This window comes from Micropterus salmoides, unplaced genomic scaffold (genome assembly GCF_014851395.1).
Source record: "Micropterus salmoides isolate LMB-PRFRI ecotype aquatic unplaced genomic scaffold, ASM1485139v1 Ms_hic_scaffold_2, whole genome shotgun sequence".
Lineage (NCBI taxonomy): Eukaryota > Metazoa > Chordata > Actinopteri > Centrarchiformes > Centrarchidae > Micropterus > Micropterus salmoides.
Window position 1 is genome coordinate 19,695,897 of NW_024041150.1, and position 15,010 is coordinate 19,710,906.

At 40.1% G+C, this 15,010-nt stretch overlaps 1 long non-coding RNA gene across 1 annotated transcript; it reads left to right on the plus strand.

The window, feature by feature from the left end:
- The first annotated feature begins 290 nt into the window (after window positions 1-290).
- LOC119912926 lies at window positions 291-895 on the plus strand. Its single transcript, XR_005446297.1, has 3 exons — window positions 291-419; window positions 525-625; window positions 839-895. It is a non-coding gene; the product is annotated as an uncharacterized LOC119912926 (long non-coding RNA).
- Window positions 896-15,010: the final 14,115 nt, after the last annotated feature.

Genomic DNA, 15,010 nt, shown 5'->3' on the forward strand with positions numbered 1-15,010 from the left:
TAATGTGACATGGCTTGTGATAGGTAGGCATTAAACATATATTAGACATTATCTATATGCGTATGCATTTGAAAGAAATACAAAATATTAAAATACAAAATTAAACTTAAAAAATGTAAACAAAGAGAGCAGCCATCCTACAAATTCCTGTAAGGAATGCTATTTCTTTGAAAATGAAACTAAAGAAGAAGTAGTAAACATAGTGGGAAGGTAAACAGATCCTGCTTGATACACCTTCTACCAACAAAAACACAGTGACAGATGCACGCACGCACACACACACACACACACACACACACACAGGTGAAGTTGTGCCATGGGGAGGTGACACCAGGAGTATATAAAGCAAATCTTGTAGTCATCTCTTTAGTTTTTCTTTTATCACCTGTACAGCCGCTCTCCTTCCATTTACATCACAGGTAAGGTCAGAAACTCTAACTCACTATAAGATGCATTGGACTGTAGACTTTTAAATATTACTTTTTACAAGTTAAATTCTTTATTGATTATTTATGCTTTGTCAGTTTTATTTAGAACAGCGATGGCAGCTTTGTCCAGGAGCAGAGGAAGCCTGTTCTTCATCTTCACTCTGGTTTGCTTTGCATGTTCACACAGGAAGAAATGGGTAAATTTATTGTTGCTTAACCTTCCTTAGCAATAGAAATAAATTCCACATGTATATGCAAGTTCACAGCCATTATAAGTAAATTTACTGTTCAAATTTTCTGAATTTTTTTATCTGCATTTGTTTGCGCCAATGTGCTCTACAATACAGCTACAGTAAAGCTTACATGTCTTAAAATGCAACTGCATGTTGATTCTCACCCTGAATGTGCAGGAAATTTACAAGAAATTCATTGAAAAGCAACAACAAACACTGGACAGTTTAAAGGCAAGTCTGTCAGTCTGTTTCCATGTGCTCAAAAGGCCGGTGGTAGTAACTTTTGTCATGAAATACTCAGGGAAAACAGGAACACAGGAACTCATTCACAAGTGAATGTAACAACATAGAAAATTGAGTTGTATTTTTTTTTCTCCCCATTAGACAGAAAGGGCCATCACTGCAGAGCTCATGAGTTACTCTATGAGTATGATGGACCCCCTGACAGCATTAGTGAAGAAACTCACGGAAGAATCACCTGACTTTCCATCACTGGAGGGATTTGTGGAGGACGTCAGGGGCTACGTGGAGAAAAAAAAGACTTACGTAGATGAGCAGAATGAGCATTTTGATGCAATAATAGAGACCACTGAACAGAGTCTGGCAACATTGAAGAAATTAATCAAATTCCTTGAGGAGCAAGAAGCTGAGTTGTAACTTCCATGTCAGTTAGTGCCTCTATCTTTGATATTGCATCTAATTTACCTGTTAAGAGTCTCTTTCTCAATGTGCAGGTATATTTTAATGTTTCTATTTTCAATGTTTCAACTCCTCTTGAAATCATAAATCCCTTTTAGTTGACATAAAATAGGATGTTAGAGAAGGACTCACTATTGACATAGATATGGGATGTGTTGATATATTGACAACTTTTAATGAATACATTTACACACCAAGTGTAACCATTACAACTTGGGAAGTGGAAACAATGTTTCTGCAAAATGACACAAAATAAACAGTAGTTAAACTGTTACTTCTGGTAAGCTCAAATATTAAGGTGGCTAACTCAAGTTAATTGTGCATTTTCTGCATTGCGTTTTCTTTTGTGGGTTTATTTTTGACAGAAACCATAAAGCAAACTATATGATGTTCAATCTACTTTCTAACACTTACTTTGTTGTTAAATTGTTAAAAATATGCCATAATATTGAGGAAAGATGCCTTAGCTGTTATTAAATGCAGTTCTTGGAGTGTGAAAAAAGGTTCCAGTACTCTCCTTTTACATGTTGGCGTGTGTTCTTTAGCAAGTTAGTTTTGTATTAGTTTGATAAGGGCTAATGTTAGTGCGTCCTTTATAATTTCAGAAAATAGGACTACTTCTATATAGCTTACCACTAGTAGGCTACAATATTAATTACAGTGTGACAAAATAGCCGTTTCATTTATGTGTGTTGCTTTCATTCATTAAATTATTGTGGAAAATGCTCTAAATGGTGGTTAGTCTCTAATTTGTTGATGTCCATAACCAAGTACTAACTTGTCATATTCATAACCATTTATAGAGAATAACAAGCTCAACATTTCAAAAGTTTGCTTATTGCTGTCAACGCTGTGTTGAAAAGTGGTGGGTACATAAGGGCTCAGATTAGGGGTGTGACCATATACTTGGGTCACGAAAGCAATACAAGATGATATTTTTATAGAATTGGGAAGAAATATATGATGGTGAAGTTTAAGAGTGTGGTGTCTGGGGGTTGTCCCCCAGAAGATTTTGATAATTAAACTCTTAAATTACTGCATTCTGGAGACATTTTCAGCACCAAGTATTTGTGGAAATGTCTTTATATGATGGAAAATAAAAAAATGGCCCATATAATTTGGACAATGCACATTTGTTTGTTGTTTATTTAAATTCACTGCATGTTTTCTTATTGTGCAAATAAGCCTTTTCAAATATTTTCTTTTGTCATTTATTCTTTCAGAACATTTTTATCAAATGCTTTCAAAAAGTGATGGAGATTCTGATTCTGACATGTTCCCAGGGTCCTCAGTGTAAATGACACCTATGGCCACCACCGTTTGTCCCACCCCATCCGGGCTGTGACTGGTCGGTTCACCTAAAGTGACATTGATGAGCTACTTTTTGCAAACAGCTGCATGAAAAGCACCCAAGCTTCTCCCTCGTCTGTCTCCTGCCAACAAATATTAGCAGGCAGGAGAGGAACAGGTGAGCATTACAAGATGCCCGGATAACCTGATACGGAGAGGGCTTAAAAGAGTACCAGCAACTTGTGAGAAGTGCCAGTACGCAAGAAAAAGTCGCAATAGGCCAAAGAGTAAAATGTATAAGTGCTGGTACTGTGTAGGCCTACCGGTGCATACCTGCACACTTTAAGCACAGATTAAATGATGATGTAACTATTGAGTGTATGTGGGCAGCCCAAATTAATTAAATATTATTGTCTGATGCCATCCCTCTTGCAATCATACTATATAAAGCCTTGAGTAAAATTTTAGTCATTTATTTATTTATTTTTCTCTCTCTCGCATATGTAATGCACTTTGACAAATAGATGTGTATTGTTTTAATCTTGATTTTATTATCTATTGCACATTAATTATCTAGCTTTATATTATAAAGTACCTTTGTATCCGTTTTTGGATCTTTGTGTCTGCAAAGCACCTTGAATGACTGTATTGTTTGGAAGGTGCTATATAAATAAAATTGCTTTGCCTTGCCCTGTCCAATAAAAAATATTTTCTGTGAAGATACAATGTCCAGCTGGTAAGTTAGCTTCTCTGTTGCTTCTAAAGCTTGATTTGTACTCCTGCGTAGGGTCTATGCCATGCATTTATACTTGTGCGTAGGTGTCTCCGTCATTCTGCAATTACACCCTCAAACTCTACTTGGCGGTAGCGCTACAGCATCCAGTGTGCTGACTTTTGCTGGCCGAGCAGGCTAACTTCCGGTTTAGGCCTCCGCTACCGTGAATGGGGGTAAAATTGTATACGTGAGGCTGTTATAGCCTTTTCAAATGTTATCGACCGAATGGATGACGAAACTAGTCATTTTGCTGACTCGTCATTTTACTGACATGTGAGCTGCCGCAGCATCTCATCTCTTATCAACCCACAAAGTTATTACATAATAAGATGTGATAGGGTCACTGGTTCTTTCATTTTCAAAATGACTTTTAAGGAACTACCAAGGCCACACCCTTGCTTTTGGGAATTGTTTGCTGATGAAGTACAAACATTAATAGGGCAGTCTGATGATGTTCTTCTTCCTAGTGTAAAGAAATACCAGGTGCAGATGCACTCTGAGGACAAATAGAACAGAGAGGAAAACATGGTGAGCACGAATAGATGGGCAAGACACTAATAATTAAAGGGACAAATAATTTCCGAACTTGAATTGCATTTTTTTATGACTATGTAATGGAGACCAGGGGTTTGATTACCTGAAATAGTTAATTGAGTATCTAGGTGGGGATAATTGATAAAGCAGGAAGGCATACACATTCTTATTTTGATTGTTTATTTAATTAGTGAAACTTTCTTTGCTGTGAGTAGTTCCAGAGGTGGCAAATATTAGTATATTAATTGATAGGCTAGTGAGAGACAGCGATTTAGGACAGATATACTAACATATTTATAGCAATAGCTAGGATAATTTAGTGACATAGAGTGAGATAGTGATAGAGACTAGGCTAGCACTAGATAGGTGTGTAGATAGATAGATAAATGTAGATTAAGATGGAGAATGCACAAAAGAGATCCCGTTCTCTGATGTGGGAATATTTCCATTTGGAAACCCGAAATAAAGTGAGGTGTATGATTTGTGATAGGCAACTTGCCTACTGCAACAATACATCCTCGATGATACGTCATTTGAGATGCATTCATCCTACCATTTTAGAGGGTGCAGAGGGTGGTAACATTCCCCATGCACAGGCCTGCCATCTAAGCAAGGTATGCATTGTTTGAAAGATAATTCAGAAGAAGAAATCCCAGTGTGTTAAAAATCTCACTGAGAAAGTCTTCAGTTTTAAAAATGTTGACCTGGTAATACATCTACAATGTCCAAACCACAACGACAACAACACTTAAAATAACTGAATAGTACTAAGAGGCCAAAAATGGTGGCTAAAATGGGCCTTGTATTGAATTAAAATGTTTTCAAAGCTACCTGCTTATCTAAGCAACAAAGAGTAATGGCCCCATAGTTGTAAGTGTGTTTTATATAATAGATATTTTAGTTAACATAATTATTTAGAATTTGAAATGTGAGTTAATTTTTCATACTATTTGGCCAATGCTGTCCAGCTTACAAATAATGGCCTACTTGGCCTAATAGTCTAAAGCCCTAGGTGCTATTTCAAGCTAGATCTGTTCCGTTTCAATAATTTTGTCAAACTGAAGGTTTTATGTTCTTTTTAAAGGCAGACAGAGAGAGCTGGATGAGGCTTTGGTGAATCTGGTGGTGAAGGATCTACAGCCCTTCACTATTGTGGAGGATGAAGGCTTCAGGATCCCAACTACATCCTCCCCTCTACGAAGACGCTGAAGGAAATGGTCAGTGAGAAGTACAACACTGCCAAAGAGAAAGCCAAGGCTGACCTAGAGAAGTCTTACTTTGTCAGTCTTACGACTGACATGTGGTCATCCATTCATATGGATGGGCACCTTGGAGTTACTTGCCACTACATAACACCAGAAGCAAAGAGGATAACTGTGGCACCATGTTCCCACAGTCCCACACAGCCCAGCACATAATGGAGGCAAAAAGTGTGCTCATAGCTGAGTGGGGAATAACCTCAAAGGTTCAATGCCTTGTGACCGATAATGCAGCAAACATGGTCTTACGTGCCCAGCTCCTGAACCTACGTCATGTTGTGTTTTTTGCCCACACCCTAAATCTTATTGTGAAGAAGGCCATTGATCAAACACCAATACTTCATGAAATCCACAACAATTCAAGGAAGGTAGTTGGATTATTCCGACCCAGCTGCAAAGCCAAAGACAAGCTTGTGGAGATGCAGGGATTAATGGGCAGACCAATACTGAAACTCACAAAAGACGTGAAGACTAGGTGGAACAGCACATTTGACATGCTGCAATACCTGTATGAACACATGAGCCAGTTGGTGCTGCACTTGCCAACCAGATCAGTGACACTGTTCCTCTTACAAGCCTGGAATATGAGGCAATTACAGAATGCTTAACACTGCTCGAACCTTTCAAGCTATCAACAACAGAAATGTCAGAGGAACAGAGACTGAGACAAGTTGATACCACTTTAGAGGATGTTGCAGCGCAATCTCACAGAGAAGATGAAACATGCAACACGAGCCAGCTGCACAATTAGGTAGACTGCAATGACCGCAGTGCTTCTGTAATTGACCAAAAATGTTACATATTATGTTAATTAATATAATTAATATGCCATGATTTGCTCCTGTTGTGTATATTAGGCTCGTACCTGAAGGATGGCCTGCACTCCAGATGTGGGACTTATGAATCATTCTGGGTATTGGCCCTGGCCACACTGCAGGATCCAAGATTTAAAAATCTGGCATTTGGAAATCAAGTCAAAGCCCAGGAAGCTAAGAAGAACCTAATACTGGAGTGTGCTGCATTAATGCGTTCAGTAATTACTTCCATAACACCTGATGGTGAGCGGTTTCAGGCTATATTTTATTGTATGTATGTGTTGTAAGACTAATGTAATTAGGTTAATGACTTAGACATACCTATGCTGCATAACTAACTTCAATTTCCATTAAATCAGCGCCACAGCCATCAAGTTCCTCACCACCACTATCCACCATCACCATCCACCATCTGCTGCAGGAGCAGCAACAACAGCAACCACAGCAAGCTACACAGACAGTCTGTGGGAACATTTCGACAGCTGTGTCACTGAGACACATCACATTCACAGTGCAACTGCTGATGCCACTGTAGAAGTAAAAAAAATATTTGACACATGGTTTTGTTCCAAGGACACACAATCCTTTGATGTATTAGCAGGAGCGACTTGCTGTGTATCCGCACCTGTATGTGATGGCAAAATACTTGTGCATGCCAGCAACAAGTGTTCCATGTGAACAAATGTTTCCAAGGCTGGGGATGTCATTTGTAAAAAAAAAGAGAGCCTCAAAACAGCCAAACAACTAAAATTTCTGAATAAAAATCTTGAAATAGAACAAATGTGAGCATTGTTGTTCATCTTTTAATTTATAATTCTTGAAATAACCATGACACAACACAACATTTTCTTTATTTAAACACACTGTTCATTGCAATCACAATTTGCCGTCTCTGACAATCTGAAAGTGGGTTTTTTTTATGTGATTTCTCAGAAATCCTAAGGGTTTTGCATTGATATGCATTGATCTGTATATGCTTGTAAGTCATTGTTTTACTGAAACCACTATAAATATGTGACAGTATCAAACAGTGGAGACGGGTGTTGAATTGGTTCGAAGCCTTGACACAAATCCGGCAAAATTGCTTTGAACGTTTCAGTGTTTCAGAAAGCCTCGTTTTTCCCATCACTAGATAAAGCAAACAATGATAGTATTCACCTCTTCCTGGTTGTATCCACAGCAGGGGGCAGAGGCAAAGGAGTGTGGTAGGCCCAAGACCCTGCTTAAGAGCTACAGGAGCAAACCACGAAGCAGAGGGTTGGGGGTGTAAAGGCATCAACAATGCTGATATATGTGATTATTATTATTATATGAGTGTAGTGTTATTGATTTATTGATAGAAATTTGTATTTATGTTAATATTCATTCTTTGTACTCTATTTTCTATGGTGTTGGGTTTTAGGTAAATATTTATTATTTTATATGGTGGTGGTCCCACCTAAGAGGTTTTGTCCACTTAATTACCTGCAGTAGGGAGTGAATATAAGGCAGCTAGTTGCTTTTATTTGAAGTTGGTTGTAGTGATGGGCAAATTAAGCTTTTGTGAAGCATTAAACCACTTGAGCCAATTGTTTCGAAAATGGGTTCATTACTCGAAGAGTCAGTTATAGTGACCTCTCCTGGTGAAGTGCAAGCCAAATCAGGCAGTCTAGCTGGAGGACAGGAGACTTTAAAATGCACGCACGCACCTCAATAAGCAGTCTTTGCTTTGATTACTCTCGGATTTAAATGATCTTTACTTTGAAAATTCTTTGACAAACATTAAGACTGAAAATCGTGTTCTATTTACAAATTAAGATTGGTGAATGCATGTATTGTGTTATAGAGGAGAGAGTGCAGGGAAAATATGGCATAGGTTAGGTGTGCTCTATGGCAGGGGGCAATTGTGTGGGGAACACAAACATTCAAAGATTTCGAGACGACTGATTAAAATAAAGTAAAAAATAAAAAGTGTGTGTGTTAAAAAAATAAAATATTAACATAAAATAAATCAATACAACGTGCGTCCAATAGACAAAAAATATATAAATCAGTATCCAATGTAGGGCGGCGCGGTGATGCAGTGGTTAGCACTGCGCCTCACAGCAATAAGGTTGGGGTTCAAACACCGGCTCCCCTGGCCTTTCTGTGTGGAGTTTGCATTCTCTCTCCGGGTGCTCCGGCTTCCTCCCACCGTACAAAGCCATGCAGGCTATGTTAATTGGTGTCTCTAAACTTGTCCTTAGGTGTGAATATGAGTGGGAGTGGTTGTTTGTATATGTGATGGACTGGCAACCTGTCCAGGGTGTACCCTGCCTTTCGCCCAATGGCAGCTGGTATTGGCTCCAGACCCCCATGACCCTGTACGCAGGATAAGTGGTTGGATGGATGGATGGAGAATCAAATGTGAAATAAAAAAACAATTACAAAAATAACCGAAAATGAAAATAATAATAATTAGAGTCTGTTCTGAGTTACCACTGGTTGTCCTCGGTTTGTGGCATGAGGAGACATATTTTGCTGCAATTATTTGGCATTCTGGCATTTCTCCCAGTAAATAGGGGAGTTTATGTCTGTCTGATTTGAATTTGAATTCAGGGTATATTTGGGAAATGTTTGCAGTGTTTGGAAAGGTTAGAAAGTGTAGCTCTGTCTCTACCTGTCCTGTGTCACACTGGGAGCAGAGTCTCTCCTCTTGTGGTAACCAGCTTTGTCTGTGGCGACCCTTTTCTATGGCCAGGCTGTGTTCACTCAGTCTGTATGTTGTCAACATTTTTCTTAGTTTAGGACATTTTATTGTGCTTAGGTAATTTGCCAGTGTGAATTCTCTTTTTAGGGTCAGATAACATTGTAATTTACTTTGTGTTTTGGTTGTTTCTTTCCAGTATTCAATATATATTTTTTGTTGATAATTTGGTTTTGTCGGCTTGAGTTGGTGTTGCTGTCCTGAGGCTGTTGGGGACTTGTTACTGCAGAGAGCCTCAGGACCAGCTGGCTGAGGGGACTCAGCTCCTGGTATGTTAGGGATTTGTGATGGTATGTCTGGGGGTTAAATAACTTTAAGTGATTGTCAAATTTAATTGATCTTTTCTGTATTTTTAGTAAGAGGGAGTATTGGCCGAGCTCTGCTCTGCACAGATTATTAGGTGTTTTTCTCTGATTCTTCGATTCTATGATTGTTTTGTCACATTTGTCAAATTCATTATTTAGTTTTGGTCCCCGCAAAAAAATACAGCCATGTTGAGGTTTCCTGTGTATGTAATGTTGAGGCCAAGGTAGTTTTTTGTGTGTTGCAATTTAGTGGTGTCTAAATAGAAATTGTGTATAACCTGATTTCTGGATTGTTTTTGAAAGATCATTATCTTAGTCATTGCCGTGTTTACTGTCAGAACACAGGTCTGACAAAATCTCTGCATACAGCAGACCTCTGATCTCTGTGTCGTTCAGGGTGAGGCCAGGTTCTAGTTGGTTTGCTAATTCATTGATATATAGATTGAAGAGAATTGGGCTGAGATTGCATCCCTGTCTCACTCCCCAGCCCTGGGAGAAGAACGGTGTTTGTTCTTTATGGCACATTCACTTTTTGTATTCATGTTCTTAATCAAATCATGTGTTTTTCCTCCAATGCCACTTTCAAGTACCCCTTAGAAAAGGCCCTCATGGCAGATGGAATAAAAGGCTTTTCAGAAGTCAACAAGACAGGCATATACCTTTCTTTTCTTAATGTTTAATTCTTGACCAATTAGAGTCTGGAGGGTAAATATATGGTCCGTTGTGCGGCAATTTGGCAAAAAAAACAATTTGGCATTTATGCAGAATATTGTGGTCATCAAGAAAGTTGACTCATGGGGAAAAGAAGGCTGTTCCGCTCGTTCGTCCTACTTTGAGGTAACTGATATTTCAGTTTCATATTTTCTCAGGATTTTATTGTTTGTTATTTTATACTTATTTGCTGTAAGCATCATCCCTGATCAGCATGACAGTCTGGGCATTCTAATTGCATCTCATACTATATTGTACAAACCAAATGTTCATGTTTGGCCACTTGGAGGCAGCAAAGACAACCTATCAACACAACACTGGCATAAAGTGGGGGAAATCCAAATCTCCTTGCCTGTCTTCTGATTACAGCTGGATCAGCTGATCAAAGCTGTCAGCTGTCAACTGGCTTTAACAGCTGGTTTGATTGAGTTTGGATCTGCACATATGTGCACTGTGCTGATACAAATAAAGACACACAGGTATTACTGCCGGAGCAGCATGTTTTCTCTCTGTACCTGTTTAACAAACACCTTGGTGGTGTAGAGGTCTTAAAGTAAAATGTCTTTAAAAATGGAGAAGGTATTGAATTTAACTTTTCTATTTTTTTCTAAATATATTCTGTTCAAGGAAGGTTAAAATCGAGGGCACCTGGACTAGGTTGAAGATACTTCAAAACATTTTGCCTCTCATCAGAGATGCTTCTTCCGAAGTCTTCAAATATCTTCAACCTAGTCCAGTTGTCCTAGATTTTAATTTTCCTTGGTTTTATGTTTTTTCTGCACTTGAAACTTGGTGCAGTTTGTATGTGTATCTTTCACGATTCATATATACAGTATTTAATTAGAAAAAATAAATAAGGTAAAACGGTTTTTTTTACCTTCTGTGTTGTAGCATGTCTACTTATGATCTAATAAATTTATGAGAATTAATACAAAATTATGAATTTTAATATTCAGAGAATATTAATTCATAAATCTCTCGCGGGGCACTACCTGAGATTCCATTCACCCAGGGTCTCGGGATTCCCTGGGCATGGTTAATATTTATACAGTTATTCACTAGTGATCAGTTAGTTAACAATCGCTCAGTTATCTTAAATCAATCAGTCAGTCTCATATCGAAGGGGTAATCGTGGCAGGGACTTGGAGACAGGCAATACACACACACAATTCCTGTGATTACAGCGAAGTCTATTAACTAACTAAGGTGACATAAATGCGGTTAAATATACATCAAAGAAATAAACAATGGCTAAACAATGAGAATGTGGGGTTCTATTGTGGGGAGAATTTGATTCACACAGGCAGCTAATGAACGCAAGCTATGAGTTTTAAGGACTAAAGATAATGGATTAACAGACTATTGGACATCACTGATCACAGAAAGTGTTGACCGTCCTCCAATTAGGCTGTTCTGTTTGGATGTCCTTTGTTACTCCACGTGGCTGGTTCCGGCGTTGGTGGGATTAGCTCGACGAATAAAGCTTAAAAAGAACTTGGTCGTTCTTGAATTAAACTAGTGTAACTTAACGGTCTGATAACTTTTAACAAACAAAAGAAAAGAAAAGAAAAGCAAGTAATTTGCTGGAAACGAGGGAAAAATCGAGTTTGCGGTGTGGCTTGAAAACAAAAAAAGGGCCTTTGCTGCGCCGGGTCAAACTTCTTAGGGCGTGGCCGGGAGACGGGGCACGCTGGGCATGTGCCGAAGTGCAGTTGGAGAGAACCAGACAAGAGAGAACAAGAGAGCGTGCGAGCATGGGTCGCTGCTTTTGTCTGTTGAGGTGTGGTTTCCAGAGAGCAGTCCTTTGTTCCTCTGAGGGAGGGCTTGTTTTCGGTTTCCTGAGGGACCGTCATTTCTTTAACTTTTAATATGTCTAATCAAAAATCTATTTGCGCGTATTGTAATCAAATATCTTCCCAAAATCAAACCTTAATTGTCAAACGGTTATACTGTTCTTAGTTTAAGCATTTGATAAAAAGGAAAACAACTGTTAGTTAAACCTTGAGGTTAGCATTTCCTAGAAATCACATCAGATGAGAGGAACTTAACTAGCTTTCTGGATATATTGGCTGTTACACGTTCTTAAAGAATATAAGCAAGATACACGAATGGCATGCAATACTTATTTTGTCCACTTAGGGGAGCTCTGGTTACATGAGGATAGCTTTGATTAATCTTAAAACAATCTTCTGCTCAGGAGCTGGGGAATTTAGTTATTTAACCTTAAATTCGAGCTGGAAAATTGCTTGAGTAGAATAGGATGACATTTCTTTATCATCATTTCTAAAGGAAGTGTCATAAAGTGTTGGGAACAAAGCATTGGTTACAACATGAAATAAAGGTCAGGGATCCTTGCTGAAAATTAAAACACTGCAAAATGAAGTTGTTTAGATTCTTTTCAACAACAAATAACACCAACATGGTAACATAACTATTCAAATGGAGTGGAGAGACTTAATTAAGTAACTTAAAGATTATTTAATTAAATAAGGTAATGCTTTGAGTTTTGAGGAGACAGTGCTCTTTGTTTACACAAAGAGTTCAGGGCAGTCTTTCGGGTGTCCTGGAGTTCCTCACGAATTTACAACTGGGTGTGAAGAGGAGAATATCCTTTGATGTGAGGTAATTAAACAAAGAGGGAAGACAGTTGCCATGGTTACGTGTGTAGGGGGCAGTTTAGGGTTTCCTGCCCTCTTTCCAAAAGAGTTTTGATAGGCTGGTTGTAATCTCTGGTTAGTGTTTCTTTGTCATTTTAACAGTCAGGCACCGAGGCTTATCTGGCTGCAGCATCAGAGTTGGCAAGTTTTATGATCGAACTGCCCAGAAACCTTTTACCTCTTCCTTTGGGGTCTCTTCAGCTGTCTGTTGAGAGTTGATAGCAATAAATTTGGACAGTAACCCCCACTTGTGACTAAGTGGTCAGGTTGAGAGCAGCTCCCCCTGGTGGGTAAAAATATTTTGGAAAATCTTTTCAAATTTAATTGGTTAGAGACCCCCAATTGTAACCTAGTGGTAGGTGAAATTGCAACAGGGAGACACAGAATAGTGGCTAGAGCTGTGGGTGGCGGACCAAGATACCTGGCTTCCAGGTTCTGTTTTACAAGGCACGCACGTGAATTCTAATATGACCTTTTTAACCACTAGCAGCTATCGTCCCTAATTGTTTCGGGATTTCTGTTAATTATTAATTTATTAGGACGTTATCGTTCCCGACAAGTCCCATGGGATTTTTCTGAAGCTTGATTTGGTCCAGAACAGGTGGATGTTTGTCTGTGACCACAGAAGGATCGGTCCAGTGGGGATAGAACTTGTGTGCAAGTCTTCCTGTTCTCTGGCCGTCCTTTCCTTAATGGGGCAAAGATGTGGTGACAAACTTTGTCCCGCTCTCAGAGATTGTTATGAGACATGTTTTGGTCATAATAGACTTTGCATCTTTGTGTGCTGTCTAAATTATTTTGGCCTGTGAGGAAATGTTTATTTCCTCTGGCTGGTTCAGTTAGGGGTTCCCTCTTGTCCAATTGTGGGTTTGACAAGGGAAAAGAAATGCCTCTCCGTTGTAAGGAGGCTGTGTGTGATGGTTTTGCTGGTTGAGACTGGCAGCAAACCTTACAGGTTTTGATGTAGTCTGCTACGTCTTTTTGCATGTTTGGCCAATATGCTACTTGTTTAAGTGCACTGTGTGTTGCACTGAACCCTTTGTGGCTATTGTAAGGTGAGTCATGGGCGTGCATGAGCATCACCCCCCTGTGGCTCTGAGGCACCACGAATGCAGGTGAAGTGCGGGCGTCTGAGACATACGAGAGAATGCCCTTGATGACACGCAAAGGAGAGCGCACCAGGTAAAGGTGTTTCAAACCAGGGATGGAATCAAGCTCATTGTTGGAGACAGGCTCTGCGTCAGAAAGGCAGAGGAGAATTTTGTGAATGGCGGGATCAAGAGTTTGAAGTCAAATTAAGTCAGACTCACCGAGAGAGTCAGGGACTGAGATGTGTGGCGCAGGGGTGGCTGCCTGGGCTGTGGTGTCATTGCAAGTGATATGGGCGGGATGGGTGGGGAGCAAATCCGCCTGGGAGTGCTGGGGTGTGTCTTTAACAGCACCCTGTTTGCCTAGTGCTGTAAACTTAGTGTCAAGTTCAGCTGTAGGATTACAATATGTGGTGTCTGACCCCCCTCTCATGCATTTATGTAACGTCATGGAGGATGACTCTATTGAATTGTTGACAGAGAAGGTGGTGACAGTTTGTGCACCCATCTGTCTGTTATTGGTCATGTTGCCTCTGGAAACAGAGTCATTGGTAAGCGGCAAAGAAGAAAGGCTGACAGTAGCCTTTGAAGGCTCAGTGTGATTCACTTCCTTAACAGAGAGGTCAGGAGGCAAGGAAGAAGGCGTGTGCCACATCTCTGGAGTCCTGAGCTCACAGTCATGAATGTCTGTGCTGATCGGCCAATCCAGTGGAGTGGTTTTGGGGATCAGTGCGTCATTTGAGGTGGTAATTAAAGCACAGAAGCAGGCTTCTCGTTCTGTGATGTGTTCAGATAGTGAGATAGGCAGGGGTCGTTTCACCTGTGCCCAGATTGTCAAGTTCTGGAAGTCAAGCAGTGGCTCAAAGCGGTTAAGGAGGTCTCTGCCGATGAGCAGAGGTATGGCATTAAATGGTGAGACATACACCGGGTGGATGAGGTCCATGGGACCGATAGACATGTGGATTAATGCCATGGCTGTCAAATTGAAGTTGGCTAGACCTCAAGATCACAAGTCTGTAGTCTCAAGTCTTTGCGAGAGCGGGTCATAGCCTGTAGCTTCATGAAGAGAGCTGACGACATTACAGTGATGTATGCAGCTGAATCAAGAAGTGCTTCGTGCACCAGAGTGTTTTCAAGTGTTACAGGCAGGTAGAATTTCCCCTTTCAGTCAGGTGACACAAGAACTGTTGGGAGGGCGGACTGCCCTGAGTGACTTTGGACTCGGGGCAAAGTGAGAGGATTCTTTCTTGAGTCAGACTGTACCACCAGGAGTGTGCTGGAAGGAGTGGTTCTCTCAGTCCATCTGTGTGATCGTGTCGGTCGTTTTGACAAAGTGTCAGCAGAAGGGGACGTTGGCTTTGCAGCAGCTGCAGCCAAGTGCTCTGCCTTCTTGTCTTCCTTTTTGGACAGGGTTTGGAGCAGGCGCTTGAGCGCTTTAATTTCCTCCTTACTAAAAGTGGGTGTGTCAGACTCACCTTCAGTGTCATCGTT